Source organism: Symphalangus syndactylus, chromosome 4, assembly GCF_028878055.3.
Source record: "Symphalangus syndactylus isolate Jambi chromosome 4, NHGRI_mSymSyn1-v2.1_pri, whole genome shotgun sequence".
Taxonomy (NCBI): domain Eukaryota; kingdom Metazoa; phylum Chordata; class Mammalia; order Primates; family Hylobatidae; genus Symphalangus; species Symphalangus syndactylus.
The window spans coordinates 117,554,873-117,580,844 of record NC_072426.2 but is presented as its reverse complement, the minus strand read 5'-3'; the positions used below and the strand labels follow the sequence as shown (position 1 = coordinate 117,580,844).

At 34.7% G+C, this 25,972-nt stretch overlaps 1 long non-coding RNA gene across 1 annotated transcript; it reads right to left on the bottom strand.

The window, feature by feature from the left end:
* Nucleotides 1-689: 689 nt before the first annotated feature.
* On the bottom strand, nt 690-2,504 carry LOC129480328 (uncharacterized). The gene is made up of 3 exons (XR_008656993.1): nt 2,307-2,504; nt 2,118-2,201; nt 690-905 (listed from the first exon to the last, which is right to left on the bottom strand). It is a non-coding gene; the product is annotated as an uncharacterized lncRNA (long non-coding RNA).
* Between the last annotated feature and the right edge of the window lie 23,468 nt (nt 2,505-25,972).

Sequence of the window (25,972 nt, the reverse complement as noted above, 5' to 3'; positions counted from 1 at the left end):
ACAGAGCTCTCCACAGATGCAGAGCTTATAAGAGCTTATAAGAAATTGTGAAGTCTATTGGGAAGGGCCAGAGTTATGCAAATTAGGGAAATATTCTTTCTTCAATATATTGTTGACTAAATGGTAAGTAATGCTTATCTTTAAAAGATTACAAAATGAGTCTCTATAAGGATCAAGGATGTTCACACTCCTTATTAGTGGGGACACTGAAGCAGAAATAGGAGTCCTATGTTTTGCTCATGAACTGGAGCCAATACCTACCGCCATTAGTTTTCTCTCATATATAATTTAAACATTGAATGCAGGTGAACAACAGTTCTTATCCTGCTAACACATGGGATATTACTGTAGAAAACTTTCACCAAGGGGTGAAATAAACTTCTGAAGAGGGCAAGGGATGGAGGTGCTAGTGGGGTGTAAATTAAGAGACTGTAAGAAGGAATGCTTGTAAACAGATCTAAACCTGATGGCTAGAGAGTCAGGTCAGAAAGGGACGTAGCATTGATAGTAACATCATCCCTCAGAGTGTCTGCATCATAAAATGACTGTTTTTTGTTAAAAAAGACTATTGTTTGTTTATTTGGTTAGAATTCCTTCATTCTACAAATATTTATTGAAGAGTTACCATGTGCCAGCCATCATTCTAAGTGCTGCTAGAAACAAGACAATGTCCTTGCACACATGGGCAGGTTTTTTTCACAATATAATGAAAACAAAATGGAAAATTTTACACATACACACACAGGCATGTGTGTGTGCATGTGTGATTTCAAACTGTAATACATTTTATGGAGGATTAATAGGGAGCATTAGGAGATAGCAGGAGTATGGTGGGGGAGAATGGCAGACTTGGCTAAGTAGTTCACACAACGTCTATTCCAACCTCCTTCCAGTGTTCCTTCTAGCTGCAAAGACAAAAAAAATAAAGTAAAATTTTTATTTTTAGACTGCCTTGAAGTAGAGTTCTGGATGTGATATAGGTTCTACCAATCTTTGTACTTACAAAAGACTTAAATTCAGACATGAGTTAAGCATGAGACAGTCACCATGAGGCAACAAATTTTGCTACTAAGGATGTATCAAGTGCTGAGTAGCTCTTGAGCCAACATTATGTCAGGTATATTCCTGCAGGTGACAACTGCAGCATTCACTTTCTGGTTCTTGGATGTATGGCTAAGATAGTGTGATTTTGAAGCCAGAAGTTTGGAGTGTGCTTTCTGATAGCCCAGTTTCCAAAATGTAGCAAAAATAATAGTCTACTGGTAGATATTTTTATAATCATTTTGGAAGCCTAACATGGAACCTCCTACCCAGTCATTCCAATAATTTGGTAAGTACCCAGTGGCTTTTCTTTTAATATAGCAAGAGTAATTTTTGCTTTTTGCAATTGACTCTGGCCACAATAAGGGACTCCTTACACTGTGTGGTCAAGAATCACATCTCTGAGGAAAATTTGAACTGACACCTGAAGAACTTGGAAGAATCAGCCTAAGAACAGCCAGAACAAGGGAATTTAGGCAGGAAGACTAGCAAGTGAAAACATCTTATGGCCAAAGAGCTTGCACATTGGGACTCAAAAAAGGAGACTTTTAGTACAAGATGAAATTAGGGAGATTGGTAGGAACCAACTTAGGGCAAATAATTTGAAGATTATAATATGTGTGATAGGAAACCATCAGATGGTATGAGGCAGGAAAGTGCCATGATCTTTTTAAAAAGATCATATTGGCTAATGTAGAGAGAATGAAAGGCTACTTTGAGAATTTATGCAAAAGTTGGTGATATTTTATAGGATAATAGTAGTCAAAAAATTCAAATTGGTACAAATGACATATTTAGGACATACCTTGGAGGCAAAGTTGATAGGAATTGCTGACAGATTAGATAAAGGTATTTTAAAAGGGGGAAATAAAGTTGATACCAAGGTTTTCAGCTTGAGCAGTTGGGTAGCATTGAGAGGAAAAATACAGGATGATAATCAGATCTGGGTGGGGGAATAAAGAGTTCAATTTGGTACTTGTTAAGTTTGAGATACCTACAGACTCTGTAGCAGTTATCTTTTACTGTGTAACCAGCCATTTCAAAATAGTGGCTTAAAACAATTTATTATTTCTTACAATTCTGTGGGCTGGTTGAATGATTCTTCCATTGGTCTCACTTGATCTCACTTATGTTGCTGCATTCAGCCAACATTTCATGGTCTGGAAGATATGAGACTATTTCATTCACACATCTTAAAGTTGGTACCTACTGTTGGCTTTTTCTTTGGGTATTTTATCCTCCAGTAGGTTATACTGTTTTCTCACCATGAGAAGGGACATGAGTGCAGGACATTATCTTGTTCGGGGGAGCATGTAGAATGATGGCTGGCACTTAGACTGGCTCTTCACATGGAAGTCTCTCAGGTTAAGAGTCTAAGAAAATGAAAGCAGAGACTGCCAGGCCTCTTATGACAGGAGCCTGATGATTGTATTTCTGCCATACTCTATTCACCAAAGCAAGTCAGACCAGCCTAGATTCAAGGGAAAGAAAAACAGACTCTACTTCTTGTTAGGAGCACCATGGTCACAGGGCAAAGGATCACGGGAAAAAATTGTTGCCATGGGAAATATCTTCAAAAGGAATCTGCCAGAGGCATCCTAGTAGAAATAGAATGTAGACAGTCTGATAGGGTCTGAAACTAAAAGGAGAAGTCTCAATTCACCTACGTGACTTTATTGCCAAGTAATTATCCAGGAACTAAGTACAAACTCAGTTACTGATCTGTTAGATTAAATGTTACTATTCACAGACTACCTTTTCTCACTCTAATGCTGCTGATTTTTCAGCATTGTATAGGAGAATTAGAAAATATAAGTACTGTATTAATCTTCTATTACTCTATATCAAGTTATCACAAAACTTAGATTAAAACAACAAACATTTATTATCTCACACTTTTGCTGGTCCGTATTTTAGATAGTTCTCTCATGGTCTTTCATGAAGCTGTAGTCAAGCTCATAGCTAGGGCTACTATCATCTGAAGGCTTGACTTGGGCAGATGAATCCACTTTTAAGATATCTTATTCACATGGGTGTTAATAGAAATTATTAGTTCCTTGCCATATGAACCTCTCCATAGGACTACTTGAGTATTTCCAAGTGTAGCTTGTCCAAGAAAGGGCAGAAAGAAGGCCAAAGTGTTTTCTATAACCACGTCCAAAATGACGCACTGTAACTTCCACCATATTAGGTTTGTTAGAAGCAAGTCAAAACACAACCCATGTTCAAGTAGTGAGAAATGAAGATTTTCCTCTCAAAGAGGAAGTTCAAAGAATTTTTGGAGAAAATTTAAAACCATCAAAAGTATAAATGTAGGTGTGTAGAGTTGGTTGGGAAAAGGCAAAAAAAAAAGTTCCTCTTTGACTGTAATTTGTCAGACTTCCTGGTGCAGTGCAAGGGAAAATCCAAATTAACTAGAAATTTTGTTTCTCCTATGTTTTTATGTCCTTCTGAGATTTCACTTGCCATAGAAGACAAGATGTTTATATTTTGCAGCCCACAATGTTATACTGATAGGCTTAAACAAGACAAAGAAGCAACAGCAGTGAGTGGTATACAGAGCTGGCAGGAGATGCTTTAGCCCATCTCCTTATTATCTCTGAAAACCCCTATGTGCCACTCCAAATAAGCACACAATAAAAATAGTGTTCCTGGTCTGCAAATACGACTTTTAAAACACAATCTTGAGGCCCCTTTCTACTCTTACTTTCTTGTCATATTTCCACTTTTAACCTCCTTCAGTGCAGGCATTCTGGAGCTGCCTGTGGCTTTAGGGAAAGGGGAATGTGCTCTATGCCATCTCCTGGGCTCCAGCAGAGAAGGAGCTCTTTAGGCAGTGCAGAGTTTCAGTGAAGACACCTACCTTCTTTTGGATCTCTAAGATGAAACAAGAAGGAGACAGTAAGAATGAACCTCCTGATTTCCTTTAAATTATCAAGAACACCCTAAATATTTAACATCTACCCTAAATCTACACCCAGCATTAGATGCTGAGATGCAAAAACATCTGCCTTCAAAGAGCTTACTGCACAATATAGGGAGCTGGAATACATAAACCAGTAAGTGCACAAAATTGTATACTATGATCGATATCTCTGTAGTGGAAGAATGTGGAGGTGGAGTACCTAAAAAATTTCTTAGAGGAGGTTATATTTGAGTTATTCTTGAATATAAGAAGGGAATTTAGGCAGAAGAGCAGCAGAATGAAACATGAATTGACAATCTCAAATAGAATCGTGGGGATCACAAACTTTGGAATCAGGTAATATTGGGTTTCACTAACTACTACTTGCAAGATTCAGCCAAGGGAAGAAGCAAGAGGGATATTCATTTAGAAGAAGAGATTAGATGGTTTTCTATGAAGGGAAGAACTAATCTTACTTATTTTAATGGTTCCTCTTAAGGCAAGTCCATTCAGATCAAAAGGGTACGCATTCAAATGATTTTCTTTGAGATGTACATTCAGGATTTTTTGTAAGAGAAGAAAGGCCATATTCCATCATGCAGGACTCATTTCTCGAACTTGCAGAGTTTTTATATTTTAAGGTATATGCAACTGACTTAGGTAGACTATACCTCTTCACTGAAATACCTCCTATGCCTGATAATGAGTAATATTACACTTAAGTAAATGGGTTTAGGAGTAAATTTTCTACTTATATTTAATACGATAGATGTTCCATAAGCCAAATTCATGTAAACACAGTACATAAAGAAAATATGAAGGACAGACTTTAAGATTTGTGGAGACTATTCCTGATAAAATTTCCCTAAGTCTATTTTTCAAAGCCACTATAATTCCCATCAAAAAATTGAGTGCTGCTATAGACGTTGAGCTTTCTTTTAAAAATTTCAATTCAATTTAGGTGCATCATAGCATATTTATTATAATATCATTTATTTTTTATTAATCTCAAATTATTTTCATTATTAAATTAGAATAATTTCTTTAAGATATCTTTTGGCTAAAGATGAAAATTTGAAGTAGATTCCTTCTTTCTTATAATCATCTTCCTTCTGATTGGTGTTATGTTTTATGTTGTTCTTATAGAGTCATGTCCTTTAGGGAAGGGGTCGGTAAACTATGACCTGTGGGCTAAATTCAACATATTGCCTGTTTTTGTAGCCATGAGCTAAGAATTATTTTTTCTATTTTTAAAATGGTGGAAAAAAATCAAATGAAGAATAATATTTTGGAACACATGAAAACTAGGTGAAATTTTAATTTCAGATCCATAAATAAAGTTACATTAGGAGCACAGTCATACCTTGGACATACCTTGGAGGGAAAGTTGATAGGAATTGCTGACAGATTGGATAAAGGGATTTAAAAAGGGGGAAATAAAGTTGAAAAAAAAATCAAATGAAGAACAGTATTTTGCAACACATGAAAACTATGTGAAATTTTAATTTCAGATCCACAAATAAAGTTACATAGGAGCACAGTGATACTCATTCACTTATATAGTGTCTATGATTATTTTCATGATATAACAGCAGTGTTGAGTTATTGGGAAAGACATTGTATGGCCTGAAAGGCTTAACATATTTATACCTGGCCCTTTGCAGAAAGTTTGCTGTTCCTTGCCTTAGATGATAGGTTTAAATGCATCTCCACTAGATTGCATTGTGCAGCCCTTATATTTGGTATTTTTAACTATACAAATTAAGTGTTCAAAATGTTGCCCTTCTTCCTAGCTTCAGAGGATGAAAAACTGGAAATATAAGAAATGAAATTTCTTGGATCAAACTTATTAATTTAAATTTTACTATCTGAAGGGACCTAATCTACTGAGGTTAAATTAAAAAATTGTAATCTGGTTTTAGGAATAGCATTTTCTGTGATTGTAGCATGAGTGTTGAAATTTTGTGCCTATGCAGAATGCCAGGGGGCCACTCCTGAGCCCATTTGGATATAAATAAAGAGGATTACAGTGTTTTGCACACTTTTTCAGTCTGAAATTCTACAATGCAGTAGATGAAGCATAATAGGAATTGTTTTGGCATTGCTGGATTCATATAAAGCTCCATGCATTTACACATCTGTGTCTGCAAAAAGAAGAGATAATTGTTCCACTCTATTGCTGTTTATGTATCAGAAGAACAAAAAGGCAACAGAATAAACAAAATGTCATGTCCATACAAATCTTGATTAGGATAAAATCATCTGGCTGGCATTGCCTGTGTACAACATCGCCAACAGGGCGCCAGCCCATGAGGGAAGCCTGCACAAGTCCCGTCTTAGGTCTTCAAAGCTTGGGAAAGCTTATTTGAGGGTTTACAAAAAAGCTAGATCTACCCCAAACAGTCAAGATTTAGTCTCCAAGTCTTTGCTGTTATTAACCAACTTGTCTTTTAAAATCCCTGAAGTCTCAGGAGGTTTCATAATAATTGCAGCATTCAGTATAGGGTGCTTATAAAAGTATGCTTGATTAATATTTAGATCAGGGTTGCTCAACTTCAGAACTATGGACATTTTGGGCCAGATAATTCTTTGTTGTGAAGGTCTACCCTGTGAACTGTCAGATGTTTAACAGTATTCCTAGCCTATTTCCTCTAAATACCTATAGCATTTTCCCAGTTGAGACAACTTAAAATGTCTCCAGACATGTGACGAATGTACCCTAGGGGGCAATACTTCCCCTAGTTGAGAACCAGGATTAAGAAAATTTGTTTCATACCTCAGTGGAATCAAAGGCGCTCGCAGCAGCCATGAGAACAGAATTAGATTTAAAAGACCCGGAATCTGAGTTTTAGAGACATAAAACAATTATCTAAAAATCAAAATAATAATTACCTAAAATTTATTTTAAAAATCTGATTATACATTTAGATTTCCAAAACAGTCTTAGGTTTGCTTATAAAGAAGATAAAATCAGAATACATGGTAGCTCTTTCACCTATTCCAGTGTTTTACATGCCCAATGGATGCAAAGGCTGAACCAGTATGCTTGTCTGCAGAATTTTCTGTTCATTTATTCACCTAACTGATAGTGACAGAGCACCTTCTGAGGGCTTTGACAGACTATCTGCTGGGTAGGGGGGCCCATAGCTTATCGGGTCACCTTTTGATAACATGGCCCTGGTTTCTGTTTATAAACCTTCCACAGCTCCTCTCAGTCTAGAAAATAAAATTAAAATTAAAGTAAGTCCTTTATGGTTTTCTCCGTCATTACTCCCCCCAAATCCATTCAATTTCCAATGATTCATCTAAGTTGGAGTTTCTCAATTCTGGCTATATATTAGAATATCTTGGGGAGATTTTTTGATTTAATTACCAAGGCATAGGTCTTATTGAATCTCAGTTGTTGGGGCATCAGGGTTTTACCAAAACTCCCTGGAGGATTCTAATATGCAAACAGGATTGAAACCCAGTGGTCTGAGCCATGGGCAGTGATTCCATTTCCCCTTGTCAATGCCTAGTTTAGGAATGAGCACATGGCAAGACACCATAATGGAATATGAGGAGAAGTCTGTGTATGTAGGAACATGATTCTGAGAAAATTCTCCTCTCTTCAAAAAATAGTCTTGAGGAAAATGACCTTTGGGCCCTGGGTGATGTTAGATCTGGATCACTCATCTGGAACAAGATGCAGGGCTACAGTCTTCTTGTTTCAGGCCTGAGGATGAAGTCAACATGTGTAAGAGGAAAGAGACAAGAGACTTCATCACAAAGATGCCTTAGTGAATATGCCTAGCCTGACTCCTTGGAACTTCCTTTTTCGTTAATTAACTGCCTTTTTTAAAAAAATCCAGTCTGAGTTACCTGTTAGTTGCAACCAAAGCATTCTAGCTTCTGTAGCATTCCAGAATCTGCTCAGTCCTCCCTGACCCAACAAACTCAGTCATTTTGTCCACACAGACATGCTGATGCTGCAGCCACTTCTAACTGTTGCCACCCTCTGGTGACATTTCCATGGCTTTACTAATATTTTCTCTCTCAGTAGAATAGCATTGTTTTTCACACTACTTCTAGTATTGTATTCCAAATATATAACTGCTAAAACTCAGTAGAACTTTACTTCGTTTTCTCTGAATAGTCCAAAAATTTTCTTTGATGCAACGAATCAGGAACACAGACTTCTTCCGTCTTGGAACTCTACCATTCCCAGATTCTTGACATTTCCACTTGCTTGCAGCCAGCAGAAAGATAAAGAGAATGCATAAAAAGAAAACACCCCCTTCTGAAATCCTTAGCTTAGCAGCAGCACATATCACTTCTGCTCATAGAAGAAGTTGTCTTATGACTACATGTAGTGCTAAGGAAAGCTGGGAATATGGTCTTGCTATGTGCTATGGACAAAATAAAATAGGGATTTTGTGAATAGCTAGGAGTTTCCGCCAGAAAGACTCATGTCAAATCTCATCTTCCCAATCACTCAGCCATATGGGATTTCTATTCTGCCTATGGCCCTGTGCAGTCTGGGAGGTAGCATTAGTTGTGCTGGAATCACGAATGATCTTTCCACCTAGTTAACATTTTCTCCCACTGGATTGTAAATTCATTGAGAATAGAAACTGTTTTTATGGTCCCCTTTCCTGTCCGGGTTATCCTTATCTTGAAGCAATGGTTCTGAAACTTGAGGTACAAGAGAATCACCTGGAGGACTTGTTGCAGCACAATTGCAAATTCTCATCCCCAGAGTTTCTGGTTCAGTTGGTCTGGGATAGAGCCTAAAAATTTGCATTTCTAGCAAGTTTCCACATGATGCTGGTGGAACAATGGACCTATATCAATTCTTACTTGATTTTGTGGTTAACAAATGGTAAGAGGCACACTTCTGAGTTGTTAGTAGTCAAAGGAAGGCACAGAAGTCAGGTTTATGCTACCTTCTGAGTCTATACCAAAGTCTATACCAGCTACTTCTCTTTCTCTCCTCCATATCCCTCTTATTTTTACTTGTGTGCATCTCATCTAACTGGAGCAAAGCAACCTGAGGAGGCAACTTTTTGCCATTTTCAAAAACATGTATAATTTTTAAAATAGGATACCCATAAAAAATGATGAGTTCATGTCCTTTGTAGGGACATGGATGAAGCTGGAAACCATCATTCTCAGCAAACTATCGCAAGAACAAAAAACCAAACACAGCATGTTCTCACTCATAGGTGGGAATTGAACAATGAGAACACATGGACACAGGAAGGGGAACATCACACACTGGGGCCTGTTGTGGGGTGGGGGGAGGGGGAGGGACAGCATTAGGAGATAGATATACCTAATGTTAAATGATGAGTTAATGGGTGCAGCACACCAACATGGCACATGTATACATATGTAACTAACATGCACGTTGTGCACATGTACCCTAAAACTTAAAGTATAATAAAAAAACTAATTTGAAAAATAATTTGAGTTAAAAGATGTTAATTTAATTTAAAAATCCTCAAATTTTTCCCGGGAAAGGAAGAGAAAATACTCGTAAATTTATGACAGTAAGAACTCTTTTGAATCACTGTTATTTGTCATAATAACAATTTCGAGTTAGGAAAGTCACATGTCCTTTGAAGTGACAGTGAATTTTAAGTATATTTTTAAAATTAGCATTTTTCAAATATAAACTAAATACAGTTTTATTTCACACAACAAGGTGTTTACTTTTGAAAACTATATCACTGGGTGCAAAATTTTCCCTTTAAAACAATAAAGGCATTTTCAGTCTGAGAAAACATTTCTGACGTTTTAACAAATTTACTGTCTTATTTTGTCTGCAAGACACACGGTAAGATAAAAAACATTTATGGGTCAAATGAGTTGCTATGTCACAGGAAATCATAATAGAATCTTGTTGATTTGAGTCATCTGAAATTGAACCAAACCCTGGGATAAGTAGAAGAAAGGGGTACAATATAGCATTGGTTAAAAAGAGGCATCAGTGAAGCATGCTAATTAGACTTTTAGAATTTGAGCAATACTTCACTCTAATCCAGTGGATTTACCAAGCATCAATCCCATATTTCCTTATAAGCCTAAAGTGGAAGGAACTCCAATGTGATCATATCAGAGCTTAGGAAATGTAACCCTTTTCTCTAAAAGTGAAACTGGCTTACATAGTTTTAGTATTGGATGCAGAAAACCTGTAATGGATTAAGACAATGACTATAACCTGCTGTAAGCAGAAGGGTCAACTTAACTTTGGTTATTTAAAAAATCTGTCTAAATGGAAGTTTCATTTGAAATATATGTGTCACCTGCGAGGGATGGAACATTTAAGTCAAGCAGAGCGTGGAATAGAATAGTTCGTCATAAAAAGTAAGGACTGAGGTCATTGCTTTCTGGGCAAGTAATTTTGCTAGAGAATGAGAGGTAAGACAAAGTTTCTAGCAAGTTGAACGACACAGTTTGGGCCCCAAGCAACAGAAGCACCACGGATCCTGGGAGGGCGGAGGCCAAGAGAGGCCTGAAAGGTAGGATGATCAGAAATATAATCTAAAGTGAAACACTTTTGTGAGTAAAAGGGGGTATTATTAATAACATCACCAGGAATATAGGCATAAACTGGGACTGTCTCAGAAAAACTCAAGTGTATGTTTCCCTAACTAATAGGTGAAGAATACTAGATGAACTCTGGGAGATTAAGATCATTGAAAGAAAATTAACACAAACATTAGTTAATTGGGTTGGTCTTAAGCCTAGTAGTGATTATTTTTGTGAATTATCTGGACTAGTTTAAAATCCTGATATTTTAGGGTTTTATGAGCATTATTAATTCTCATATAATTAGAACTGCTTGGCTTACAGAACACGTCTCAATCAAACAACATGTCGGAGGCTGTACTCCAGAAGAGTCAGCATGGCCTCAGTATTCACACAGACCACAGTAGGGAATGTAACTCTACTACTTTCTAGCTGTGTGATCGATCTAAACCTATGTCCTCATCTGTAAAATAGGGATAAGAAAACTACTCTCTCAGGGTGTTGTAAGGACTGAATTAAATGTTACATGAGTGTTTGATACAATGTACTCAATAACTCCTTCTGTTAACTCTTGTGCTACATAATTTTTTTAAATCCCAAATCCTTTTTTAAAAAATTTAAGATTCAGAGGGTACATGTACTTGTTTGTTACTTGGGCATTAAATGTGTAGTGGTGGGGATTGGGATTCTAGTGTACCCATCACCCAAATATTGAACATTGTACCTCACTCCCTGGAACCTCTCCCCACTTTTGGAATTCCCAGTGTCTGTTATCACCATCATTATGTCCATGTGTACCCTTTGTTTAGCTCCCACTTATAAGTGACAGCATGTGATATTTGATCTTCTGCTTCTGAGTTAGTTAGGATAATGACCTCCATCTCTGTCCATGTTGCTGCAAAGAACATGACTTTATTTTTTTATGGCTGCATAGTATTCAATGGTGTATATACCACATTTTCTCTATGCAATCAACCATTGGCAGACACTTGGGTTAATTCCATTACTTTGCTATTGTAAATAGTGCTACAATAAACATCTGAGTGCAGGTGTTTTTGTTTGTTTGTTTGTTTGTTTTATGTAATGCTTTCTCTTCCTTTGGGTAGATGCCCAGTAGTGGGATTGCTGGGTTAAACAGTAGTTCTATTTTTTAGTTATTTGAGATATTTCCATATTGTTTTCCATAGAGGTTGTACTAATTTACATTCCCACCAACAGTGTATTAGCATTCCTTTTCTCTAAATCCATGCCAGCATCTATTATTTTTTGACTTTTTAATAGTAGCCATTCTGATTGGTATAAGATGATATTTCAGTGTAGTTTTAATTTGCATTCCTCTGATGATTATTGATTTTGAGAATTTTTTCATAGGTTTAATGGTCACTTATATTTCTTCCTTTAAGAAATTTCTGTTCATGTTCTTTGCTCAATTTTTAATAGGGTTGCTTATTTTTTCTGGTTGAGTTGTTTGAGTTCTTTGTAGCTTCTGGATATTAGTTTTTATTGGAGGCATAATTTGCAAATATTTTCTCTCATTCTGTAGATTGTCCGTTTGTTGATTATTTCTTTCACTGTGCAGAGCTTTTTAGTTTAATTAGGTCTCATGTGTCTATTATTGTTTTTGTTGCATTTGCTTTTGGGGTCATTGTCATGAATTATTTGCCTAGGCCAATGTCCAGAAAAGTTTTTCCTAGGTTTTCTTCTAGGATTTTTATAGGTTCAAGTCTTCCATTTAGGTTTTTAATCCATACTGGGTTAATTTTTATATATGATGAGAGACAGGGGTCTAGGTTTTTCCCTCTGTATGTGGCTAGCCAATTTTATCAGCATTATTTATTGAATAGTATATCCTTTCCACATTGTTTACTTTTGCCAGCTTTATTGAAGATCGGTTGGTTGTAGTTATGTGGCTTCATTTCTGGATTCTGGATTCTGTTCCATTAATCTGTGTGTCTATTTTTGTACCAGTACCATGCCATTTTAGTTACTAGACCCTTGTAGTATAATTTGAAGTCAGACAATGTGATGTCTGCAGATTTGTTCTTTTTGCTTAAAAGTGCTTTGGCTATTCAGGCATTTTTTTTTTTAGCTCCATGTGAAATTTCCATGCTACAGAATCTTAGAAAAGACACAAAAATCATTTTTCAAATCTTTTGTTCTAATTTATTTTATTCTGTAGATATTTATTGAACCCCAAATACATGTTAGGTATTCTGCTAGGCATAAACTGTGAAATAACAAAACCATCTTGTTCTCAAACTCACAGACAGTCTAGAATACTGAGGAAACAGAATATCAAATAAGGAAGCAATCACACATAAAATTTCACTGGGATTTCTGCTATGAAAGTTAGCTATCTGTACTTACTTACAAGAGGAATATTTGAAAGAGGAATATTTGACTGATTCTTTGAGAATGAGATGGATTTTTCAATAGTTGAGAAAATTTTTGTATTGAAAAGATAACTTTGAAATTCAAAACAGAGTGGAGGGGTGTCAGTGTACTAGCCCTCATTAACCCAGGAAAGAGATAGTTCTATTATTTTTTTTCCCTCAGAAAATAAGATGATTATACCACCAAACCTACACCCTGCTCATGAGGCGGCAGTTTATTCAGATTCATTGGATCAAAACAACAGATCTATGTATTTAGTATTTGTGTGTTATATAGATGCGTAAATGGATCTTATTATGCATGTTAATGGTTAAAACAAATTTTCCTAGTTAGAATACCATTAGTTTATAATCGTGTGCTATTTCTTTACTTTTTAATCATGTAAAATTTATAAGAGCAGGGGAAAAAATTTAGGTGTGTGATTTTAAAAGCAATATATTTTCTTTAATATATTGATTTACTATATGCAGAGTATATGCATATTATATGAGCCAGATACTCAAAGAATCTTCGCCTCAGACTGTCTTCAAAATAAATTCTCATGAAATTATTTTAAATGTAGGTCCTCCTCAGCAACTCTCCCTTGTAAAATTTAACAATTTTATAACTTTGACAATGGCTTAATGTAAATTCATATCCAGAAATTGGGTGCAAAATGTTAGTTTTTTTCAAACTCATTTAAAAGTTTCAGCTCCCTTAACATGTGAATGAAGATACTGTGCAGCCAATATTGAGACTATGGAGACGGGCAGGGCAGAGCATGAGGCAACACCTGACTAGAAAACTTGACTCGGTGCAGCATCTGCTTGCACTGGTCCTGCTAAACACCTACTTTATTCAATGCTCATCAGCCAAATATTTTTAAAAAGCAAAAACAAACAGTAAAACAAAGAATCTCAATGCAGTCAATGTTTTATTAAATGCTTAAGAAAAGAAAACATGTACCCTGCCCATATGCTGCTACAAATCTTCATGCTCTGTCTAGTAGGGGTCCCTGATTGTCAAGAAGAAAATTAGATTCTGAGAAGAGTATTTTTCTGCACTTCTTAGTCATGTACCAGTTACTTAATGCTTTTCTTTTCTTTTCAATAAGACTCCATATATATTAGACTTGAAAGTCTTGCAAATTCTGCTTCTCATTTTAAAGAGCATTACAGCCTGTTGTTTGTAAGTTCAGAGTGAGGCAGTGAGTTTGAACTCTCCACTCATTTATTATTTGACCCTGGGCAAAATACTTAACCTTTTAATCTTCCATCTCTCAAGCAGCTAAAAATGAAGAAAGACACCTGTTTCCTAGGGTTGTTAAAATGACTAAATGAGATAATGTAAGAAAGATTCTTCACAATAACAAGCACTCATAAATTAATAGTAATAAAAACAAAAGTGGGCCTTCATTATTAAAGTGTTACAAAATATAGTAACTCTAAAAATTATCATAGTATAACTTTTATCCAGGAATATCACCATTGACTTTTCGTCCAAGATGAAAGACTGCAAACTCTGTTTTTGCTTTGCTTAGGATTGTAGCCACAGTGACCAATACAGTGCTCGGAACATATTATTTATATTTAGTTTAGACATGGGTAGTTGGGATGATAACCTCTTATTGCTCTAAACTATTGTTCTAATGGGTGTCATTTACGCAGTAGGTTAAATGTGAATAAAAGCCTTCTGATGTCTATTTCTCAGTCAAATATTCAGTGATATGAGAGATATAAGAGAAAAGAAAATTTGCTTTTCACATTCAAGTCATCGTGCTTGTCTGCAGCAGCCAGTGCTTTGTTGTTTTTGTAGTGTATTGTCCCTCGGGCGTTACTTGTAGGCAGAGCTCTCTGTATAATGGTTAGAACTTGTCTGGTCTTGCAATCGAGGTTATCACAAGTTCTGTGATAGTGATGCCAGGGCTTGCTTTCACTCTTAACTCTCATCTTGCTTTAACATGGAGGGCTCCAATTAACTTCAAAGACTATACCATGTATAGGAAAACTCTGATGAAGTGGAACAAAAATCTCACTTAATGTTTGAAGTTCATAGGAATGTTAATGAGAAGAGAATGTAATTATCACTGTGTAAAAATAGAAAATTAATGTCTAGCTCTATTCATATATATATTTTTTTCATTATTTGTCACAGACAAATTCATCCAAGATATGCAAAGACAAATAAACACAACTCAGTAAGGTATCTTCTAAATTTATTTACAGTGAAAAACACCACATGTTTGATAACCATTCTCTAATTAGGAAAATAGTTTCTAACTTCTCCCTTTGTTTCAAATTTGATACACATTTGTTTTCCATTATAAAATAGTTTGTAAAATGCAGCGAACCAGAAATTTAACTGTAAGCAAATTGTGCTTTCACTTTAGTCCAGCACTGTTTGATAAAGTGTTTCACAGGCAATTTTACCTATTATTTCCAGGCAGTATGAAAAAGTGCCCTTTCCCTCTAATTTCCCCTAAGGAAAGTCTGCCTTCTATGGAGGGGAGTAGAAAGAGTAATATAAGATCTGAAAGAATCTGTGAGAAATTGAGAACATTAATATCACCAGACATATCCTTTAAGTAGAAAATAATAGTAAGGAGAACATACTCCGGACATACTCATTCATTGCATATTTTGTTGCACTGTTTGGAACTATTAATAACACATAACAGACTAATCATGTTTTTCAGCCAAAAGAGGATGGATATGAATTATGATGTGTGTAGAGTGGTTTCACATTTCACAATGAGATTTTTGTCTCTGGACTCTAATATGATTTAAGGAAGACAAATCAATATACCAAACATGAGCCTGGGGAGCCAGTCTACTGGGCATAGCTATGATGGTGCCCTAGGAAGAAACCTGAGCTGAGAGGAAAGTGGGAATTCCCTGAGATCCACTCTCAGTTCTATCACTTACTGCCTCCTGCTCCTGTATAGGGAGAGGTTATTTTACTTCTCTGATTGTTACACAGTCTTATTGCAAGAGAAGAGATAATATAAATGAAAGTACATTGGAAACAATATGATTGTTCTTTATTATTATTATTGTTATTATACTTTAAGTTTTAGGGTACATGTGCACAATGTGCAGGTTTGTTACATATGTATCCATGGGCCATGTTGGTGTGCTGCACCCATTAACTCATCATTTAGCATTAGGTATATCTCCTAATGCTATCCCTCCCTTCTTTCCACCAAAAAATCTTGCCCTTTAAAAGTTAGCCATAAGCTTTTTCACTGGCATTTAATTTTAACCTAGAGCAGTAAATCTTTCTATTGAAGAGTAAGGTGTACTTTGAAGTTTTGCTTAGCCAAAGTGTTCTGCTTGAAATTTTGTGAGATACATATGTTTTATAGAATGACATTTACCCAGGAAGATGGAACATAATTGAAAATTATATTCACATGAGATAGAAGTTTAGAAGTAAAAAGGAGCTTAGATGATAAGTAAAAATTACTGAGAAATCAAAAGCTAAGGATATATTATTTAAACCATTTATTCAGCAAAATAATTCATAAACATCTGCTTAGTGTAAGGCTCTGGAGTCAAAAAGTTCTGATTCAAATCTTTCTTTGTCACTATTGTCTCTGTAACTTTCGGCAAGTTACTTAAACTTTCTTAACCTTAGTTTCCTTATCTGTGATAGATGAGGAAGCTTTGTGAGAATTCAATCAAATGTGACATATAAAGTGATTAGTGCAGTAGCTATTACATAAAATATATTTAATAAATATAATGTTATTCTTATTATCATTATTACTGCTAGGCTTTGTGGTCCTAAATAGTAGGTACTCAATGAATATCGATTGACCATGACAGATAAATGGAATATAATGGCATTTACATAAAAAGAAAGGTTACATAGAGGCACTACCATAATGGAAAGCTTAAAAATCAGGAAAAAAGGGATTAAAAGGCCAAAACAGTAAGAATATGTTTAATAAAGGCCATAAAAGAAAATGTTAGAAAAATCAAACTTATGGTAGATTGTGCCCCAAGCAGTTTAGAGGAAATATAACTTTTGGAAAGGTCTGTAATTAAACCTTTCAGATTCCAAAACTTTGGAATTTTCGACCTATTTATTCTTTGTAAAAATTTGGGCTAACATCATCATTAATATCAAAGACTGATGTAATTAACCTTTAAATTTAGAATTTTTTGAATAAAATGCTTTTAGGCACTATCCCTTGGAAATTAATAATTAATTTATGTTCATCACAGTATTATACAATACTTATGTACACATAAGTAATTGTAAAGCAATTTTAGATATTTATTATTGTTGTATCATAGTTACTCATATTTTGGGACACATGATGTTTTGATACATGTATACAATATGTAATGATCAAGTCAGAGTAATTGGGATATTCACCACCTCAAATATTTATCTTTGTGTTGGAAACGTTACAATTCTTTCCTTGCTATTTTGAAACACATGCAATAAATTATTGTTAACTATAATTTTTGTATTATGCTATTGAGTACTAGAACTTATTCCTTCTATCTAACTGCATTTTTGTATTCATTAACCAATTTCTCGTTATCCTCCTCTCCTTCATTCTATTCCTTACCTATAATAACCACCGTTCTACTCTTTACCTACATGAAATCCACTTTTTTGGCTCCCACATATAAGAGCACATGTAATATTTATTTTTCTGTACCTGGCTTATTTTACTTAACATAATGACCATCCATGTTGTTGCAAATGACCAGATTTTATTATTTTTGATGACTGAAAAGTATTCCATTGTGTGTATATGCCACATTTTAAAATCCATTCATCTGTTAATGAACATAGGTCGATTCCATATCTTAGCTATTGTGAATAGTGCTGCAATAAACATGGGGTACAGATACCTCTTCAATACATTGATTTTTTCCCTTTGGATATGTAACCAGGAGTGAAATTTCTTGATCATATGGTAGTTATATTTTGGGGTTTTCTTTTTTGAGGAAACTCTGTATTGTTTTTCATCAGAGCTGTACATTCGCACTGACAGTGTACAAGTGTTTCCCTTTCTATGTATTCTCATCAGCATTTTTTATTTTTTTGTCCTTTTGATAATGTATATTCTAACTGGGGTAAGATGACATCTCATTGTAGTTTTGATTATTTACATTTCCCAGATGACTAGTGATGTTGAGCATTTTTTCATATACCAGTTGGTCGTGTGTATGTCTTCTTTTGAGAAATGTCTGTTGAGGTCTTTTGCCCATTTTTTAGTTGGATATCTGGGTTTTTTTTAACTATTAAGTTGTTTGAGTTCCTTATATATTCTAGTTATTAATCCCTTATCAGATGGATAGTTTGTAAATATTTTCTTTCATTCTGTCCTTTTTCTTCACTTTGTTAATTGTTCTTTTTGCTCTGCAGAAACTTTTTAGCTTGATGTGATTCCATTTATCTGTTTTTGCTTTGGTTGCCTGTGCTTTTGATCTTTTACCCAAAAAATTTTTGCCCAGACCAATGCCCTGTAGCATTTCCCTAATTTCTCATAGTAGTTTCATAGTTTCAGATTTTACATTTAAGTGTTTAATCTGCTTGAGTTGATTTTGTATATGGTGAAAGATGGGAATCTAGTTTCATTCTTCTGCATGTGGATATCCAGCTTTAACAAGCACCATTTACTAAAAAGACTGTCCTGTCCCCCAGTATAAGTTGTTAGTGCCTTTGTTGGGAATGAGTGTGGATTTATTTCTGGTTTCTCTATTCTGTTCCATTGGTCTCCTTTTCTGTTTTTATGTCAGTATCATGCTGTTTTGGTTACTATAACTTTGCAATATAATATGAAATCAGATAGTGTGTGCCTCCAGCTTTGGTCTTTTTGCTCAGGTTTGCTTTAGTTGTTTTGGTTTTTTTGTGGTTCTATACAAATTTAAGATTGTTTTTTCTATTTCTGTGAATAATATCATTGGTATTTTGATAGGAATTGCATTGAATCTGTAGATAGTTTGGGGTAGTATAGATATTTTGACAATATTAATTCTTCCAATTTATGAGCATGAAATATCTTCTTAATTATTTGTGTCCCCTTCAATTTCTTTCTTGTGTTTTATAGTTTTCCTTGTATAGATCTTTTACTTCTTTGATTAACTTGATTCCTAAGTATATTTTTGATAGCTTTTGTAAATGGAATTGTGCTCTCGATTTCTTTTTCAGATTGATCACTGTTAGTGAACAAGAATGTTACTGATTTTTATATATTGATTTTATATCCAGCCATGTTACTAAATTCATGTATCAATTCTAAGAAGTTTTTTCATGAAGCTTTTAGTTTTTTCTAAAAAAAAATCATGTTATTTGCAAATAGTAATAATTTGACTTTTTTCTTTCCAATTTGGAAGAACTTTATTTCTTTGTCTTGCCTAATTGCTATAGGTAGGACTTCAGTACTATGTTGAACAGCAGTGGTGAAAGCGGGCATCTGGTTTGGTTTCAAATCTTAGTGGAAAGGCTTTTACATTTTTCTGTTATAGTATGATAGTATGATATTAGTTGTGGGCTTACCACATATAGCTTTTTTGTGTTGAGGCACATTCCTTATATACCGTTTGTTAAGGGATTTTATCATGAAGAGATGTTCAATTTAACAGAATGTTTTTAGCATCTATTGAAATGATCATACAGTTTTTGTTCTTGATTCTGTTGATGTGATGTATTTTGTTTATTGATTTGCATATATTGAATCATCCTTGCATCCCTGGGATTAATACCATTTGATCATAGCTAATGGTCTTTTTAATATGTTGTTGAATTCTGTTTATTCTGTTTATTAATATTTTTCAGGGTTTTTACATATATGTTCATCAGAGATATTGGCCCATAGGTTTTCTGTTTGTTTTATCTTTGTCTGGTTTTGGTATCAGGATAGTAGTGGCCTCATATATTGAGTTTGAAAGCACTTCTTCCTCTTCTATTTTTGGAAATAGTTTGAATAGGATTTGTATAAGTTATTTTTCAAATGTTTGGTAGAATTTAGTAGAGGTCCTGGCCTTTTCGTTGATGTGAGACATTTTATTACTTCTTTGATCTTGTTACTCGTTATTGACCTGTTTATGCTTTCAATTTTTTTCATGGCTCAATCTTGGTCGGTTGTATGTTGCCAGAAATTTATCCATTTCTTCTAGGCTTTCCAATTTGTTGGTGTATAATTGTTCATAATATTCTCTAATGATCCCTTGTATTTCTGTGGTATCAGTTGTGATGTTTTATTTTTCATCTCTGATTTTATTTATTTGCTCCTTCTCTACTATTTCTAAATTAATCTAGTTAAAAGTTTATTGATGTTATCTTTTCAAAAAACCAATTTTCCATTTTGTTGGTCTTCTTATTATTTTCATCTGAATTTTATTTATCTGCTCTGATCTTTATTTTTTTTCCTTCTACTAATGTTAGGTTTGATTTATTCTGGATTTTTTAGTTCCTTGAGGTACATCATTAGGTAGTTTATTTGCTACTTGTTTTTTTGATGAAGGCATTTACTGCTATAAACTTTCTTCTTAGTCTCATAAGTTCTAGTATGTTGTGTTTTCATTTTAATTTATTTAATAAATTTATTTACTTTTAAAAATATGCTCCACATAAAAGTAAATAAATTTTTAAATTTCCTTCTTAATGTCTCCATTGACCCATTGATTGTTCAGGAGAATGTTGTTTAATTTCCAGGTTTTGGGCAGTTTTCAAAGTCCCTCTTATTATTGAGGTTTTTAAATGTTCTTTTACTTTGTCATGGTCAGAAAGAATACTTCATGTGATTTTGATATTTTTAAATTTATTTGAGATTGTTTTGTGACCTAACATAGGGTCTGTCTTAGAGCATGTTCTGTGTACTGATGAGAAGAATATGTATTCTGCAGCAGTTGAATGAAATTTTCTGTAAATGCCCGTTAGGTCCATTTGGTCCAGAGTATGTAGTTTTACACTATTTTTTTTTTAATTTAAAAAAAAAGCTGATAAGCAGAAGGACAGATAAGGAGATTTTTTAATACTAGGAAATCTTGCCAAGTCTGTCAAAGAACAGCATGGAATGGAAATGGAAAAGGATAAAATTGTCTCCAAAATTAACTTTGCCTGCTGAACAATTTTGTCTTGGAAGAGAGTTTATCAGCAGCAGCAGCTTCATGGCAGTCACCACCACCATCAGCATCACATCAGTTCTACTAATCTCAGTCTTAAAATCATTCCTCTCATGTGTATTAAGTCAGTCTGCTATTTTCAAAATCTACCTTCCAAAACAACAGGATTTCTCTGGACAAATGCGATATTAAATCCAACTGAGGATTTTTGGGACAATGGACCTGGACAATACTTTCATTGTTGCCTGACACTCTTGATAGGCAGGTAAATTAAGAATTTAGTGCTTCAAGTCTTGGTTAAATCATTTCCTCAACATCCATTCATCTTTCAGGTCCTCTGTTAGGTTGTCAGAATATAATGATAAATGAATTATCTAGGAACATAAAATTTAGAACAAGAAGCCTAAGGTAGCTAAAAGCTGTGAGTATAGGACTGATACTCTCTGGAGACCTAGAGAAGATAAGAGATAAGATCTGAACAGAATGAGATAAAGTATATAATTTGAAATGAATTCCAGGAGATTATAAAATAACTAGCTTTTTCTTTTCATATTGTTTTGCCTTTTTGTCTCTACCAATTCCAAGTCCTGCCACCATTCCAAGGCAACACTACTCACCATTGCACATTCCACTGACACATTGTGATAGAGTCAGGAATGGTGCTCTGATGGGAGAAGTGGTATAAAGAGTCAGCTTACATATTCTGATGCAGAAAGAAGAGAGATAAGTGGCATGATTTGCAAGTTGATGAACAGAATAAGAGGAAGAAATTATGGCAGCAATAAGTAGTAATATGAGATTTCTCTTTTTATCCTCTTTCCTTTCCTGTTGCTGGTTCCCATATGAAGTCATTATTTCCTCTAAGTTTTCTAAAGTAAGGAGCAGCATGGATTGTGCAAAAAGAAGCAGTAATATAAGACCTAGTCAGAAACTTGAGAATATTAATAGTGTAATCAACAGTGACCATGGGCATATTTCAAGGGCAGGGCTGGCAGTGATCACCAGGGTAGGTGGCATAATTGATAGGCCAAGAGAAAGAGGAGTGTTAAGGATAAGAAAGACCAAAGTTTTTCTCTCATACTTAGCATAGAATACTTTTGTGGGAGGTTTTCGACACATACCAAGCAATTCTGCAGCAGCCACCAGCTGGGTGTCCTCTCATTCAATTCAGTTCTGACACTATCTACCTGGAGATAGCATAAGATCCCACAGGTTGAGGGTTGAGTCCCAAAAAACGGCCCCCACTTCAGATGCCTATTGCAAGCCCAAGGTTGTGACCTGTGCTTCTGACTAACTGGCTCTAAATTGGGTTTCAACTTTCTCATCTTTGAATAATTTGCTAGAGCAGCTGACAGAACTTGGGGAAACACTTTACATACATTTACCAGTTTACTAATAAATGTTATAATGAAAGGTACCTATAAACAGCCAAGTGAAAAGGTATGTAGGGGAAGGTCTGGGAGGGTCCTAAGCACAGGAGCTTCTGTGCTTATGGAGTTGGGGCATGTTGCCTTCCCAGTATATGGACGTATTTGCCACCCCAGAAGCTCTCTGAACCACATGGTTTGGGAATTTTTTTTGGAGGCCTCATTGCATAGGCATGATTGCATATTAACTCCATTTTCAGCCTTTCTTCCCTCCCTGGAGAATACGACGGAGGGGCTGAAAACTCCAAGCTTATAATCATGGCTTGATCCTTCTGGTGACCAGCCCACATCAAAAAGCCCACCAACAGTCACCTCATTAGAACAAAAGGTGCTCTTATCACCTAGAATATTCCAAGGGATTTGGGAATTCTGTGTCAGGAATTAGGAAGTCAAAAATCAAATATTGGAAGAATAGATTCTGTTAGCACCCTTATTCTTTAGGAAATTACAAGGATTCTAGAAGCCCTGGGCCAGTATATAAAGACAGAGACCAATACATGTGTTTCTTAAGACTTCACAGGGAGACATGAGGGGAGTTACAGATTGAGATAAGGTATCACAGAAACCACTGGATACCATTGAGAAAGTGAGTCTTTAGCTGGGGTATATACATAGTGATACCTGTACACATATGTAATTTGTGTGCATGGTGATTCTAACAAGTGTTCAAAAATTGAGATATTATCATATAGGAAGGCAGCAATCAATGTTTTGATTATTTTCATTGTTCTCTTGCTACAGGCAATATAACAGCTCTTAGAGGCTGAGTAATTGACACTAGGCCATATAGCTTAGACATGGCTTGATATCTTTTAAAATGAATCTATTTCTTTCAAGATTAAGACTTAACCAATTTTAATGACTGAGGTTTTATATTTAATAGAATTTTACCTGAAATTATTTTCAAATAGTTTTTAGTTGAATGAAAACATTGTTCCAAGTGCTTTTATAACTTAGGCAAGGCTTTTTCGCTCTCACTCCTCATCAACTATCTGCAAATAGTACTTACACATACATGTATGATGAACAACAGAGAGGGGAATTACTATTTTTTAGTTCTATAGGAGAAACCTTAGAATTTTATAGTCTTTTTTAATATTTGTTATCAATTTACATTGTGTACATATCTGTATGCCATCCTAATCAGCATTTGTGCCTGCCATCACATTGTATCTTATTGATCCCTCTATGCCTAGTGCCTTACCGATTTCCAACCATAGAAGAAGCTCAAGTAGTCACTATTAAATTGCAAAATGGGCCCCTTCCTCTTGGCAGAAATAACTCCAAGTCAGAGCACATTGTTGGTGAGCCAGCGGGAGATGAATTTCAGTCCCACTCACCCCTAGTGCACATTCCTTGGTGCAATAAACAACCTGTACATCATATGTGTTGGTCCAAGGAGGGACATGGTAAATATTTGTTCAATAAATGTTTACGTTTGTAAGAGCTTTATAATGTACAGAACCCCTTTCTGACATGTATTAACTTATTTAATTCTCATAACCATAAGAGATAAGCAGGAAAGGTACTATTTTCATATTACATTTTAGAAAATAATGTTCTTAAAGGGAATTTCAGTAGCAAAGAAGAGACTACAAGAAAGTGTAAAGTGGAAATAGTAGAAATAGAAATTATGAAACAAGGAATAAATAACGTATTTGACAGGCTTATAAAAGACAATACATTGAAGAATCAATAAAGTTTCAGATAGATCAATATAAATTATCAAAATTAAAACACAAAGAGAAAAACAAGTGAAAAACAAACAAAACATACAAAAGCTGGGGGACAATATCAAATCATCTGATATATGTAGAATTACAGTGTCAGAAAAAGAGAAAGAGAAAGGCAAGAATAATATCTGAAAAGTTGATAGTTAAGATTTTTCTAAAATAATAAAATGCTAATAGATACAAGAATCTCAGAGAACCTCAGTCTGGATAAATGCAAATGCATGTACAGACACACACCCCTAGACATGTAATAGTTAATCAACAAGAAGCAAAGATGAACAAATACGGCATACAAAACTCAAAATAAATATTAAAATAGAGTTTTTGCAGAAACTATGGAAGTTAGAAGATAAAGTAAGATATTTAAGTATAGAAGGGGAAAAATCAATCTAGAACTCTAATACAACTTTAAAAATAAAGATTAATAAATATTTTTACAGACAAGTAAAAGCTGAAAACCTAATTGCTAGCAACTCCACACTACAAAAAAAGTTAATAAAAGATTTTCTGAAAGAAGGAGTACAACAACAGGTGGAAATGTACATCAATACAAAGATATGAAGATAACTACAATTGGTAAAATAAGAATAAAAGGTAATTTGTCTTATATTTAAACTTTTTAAAAGATGATAGTCTAAAGCAAAAGTTGTAACATTATATAATGGTGCTGGTAATATTTGTAGAAGTCAAATTCATGGTAACAATAGAGCAAATGATGGGAGGTAGAAGAGAGAAGCATACTGTTGTAAGTTTCTTAAAATAAACGTTAAATGTTACAACACTATTTGAAGGTATACTCTAATAAGTTAAACATGTAGTTTAAAGCCTAAAAAACCAATAAAATACAATAAGGAGGTATCACCAACTAACAAAGAAAAATAGAAAAAAACTTTAAAAATCCAATTAATCCAAAAAAATCAGAAAAGAAAAAAACACTTGGGATGAATAGAAAATAATTAATAAGGTGGTAAACTTAAAGGCTACCATAGCAATCATATTAAAGATATCTAAACATCCTAATTAAAATGTAGAGATGGGCAAATTGAATTAAAAAGCAAGACCCAACTACTTGCTGCCTATAAGGAAAACACTTGAAATATACAAACATATTGATGAAAATTAAAAGGATAGAAAAAGACAATTAAGCAAATGCTAATCAAAAGATAAATTTCAGGTAGATAAATCCATGAATATAAGGAAAAACCAGTGCAAAAAGGCTGAAAATTCCAAAAACCAGAATGCCTCTTCTCCTCGAAAGGATCACAACTCCTCACTAGCAAGAGAACAAAACTAGACAGAGAATGAGTTTGATGAATTGACAGAAGTAGGCTTCAGAAGATGAGTAATAACAAACTCCACTGAGCCTAAAGGAGCATGTTCTAGCCCAATGCAAGGAAGCTAAGAACCTTGACAAAAGATTACAGGAATTGCTTACTAGAATAACCAATTTGGATAAGAACATAAATGACCTGATGGGGCTGAAAAATACAGCACAAGAACTTCGTGAAGTATACACAAGTATAAATAGCTGAATCAATCAAGCAGAAGAAAAGATATCAGAGACTGAAGATCAACTTACTGAAATAAAATGTGAAGACAAAAGTAGAGAAAAAAGAATGAAAGGGAATGAATAAAGCCTCCAAGAAATATGTGACTATGTGAAAAGACCAAACCTACGTTTGATTGCTGTACCTGAAAGTGACGGGGAGAATGGAACCAAGTTGGAAAACACACTTCAGGATATTATCCAGGAGAACCTCCCCAACCTAGCAAGACAGACCAACATTCAAATTCAGGAAATATAAGGAACACCACAAAGATACTCGTCGAGAAGAGCAATCCCAAGACACATAATTGTTGGATTCACCAAGGTTGAAATGAAGGAAAAAA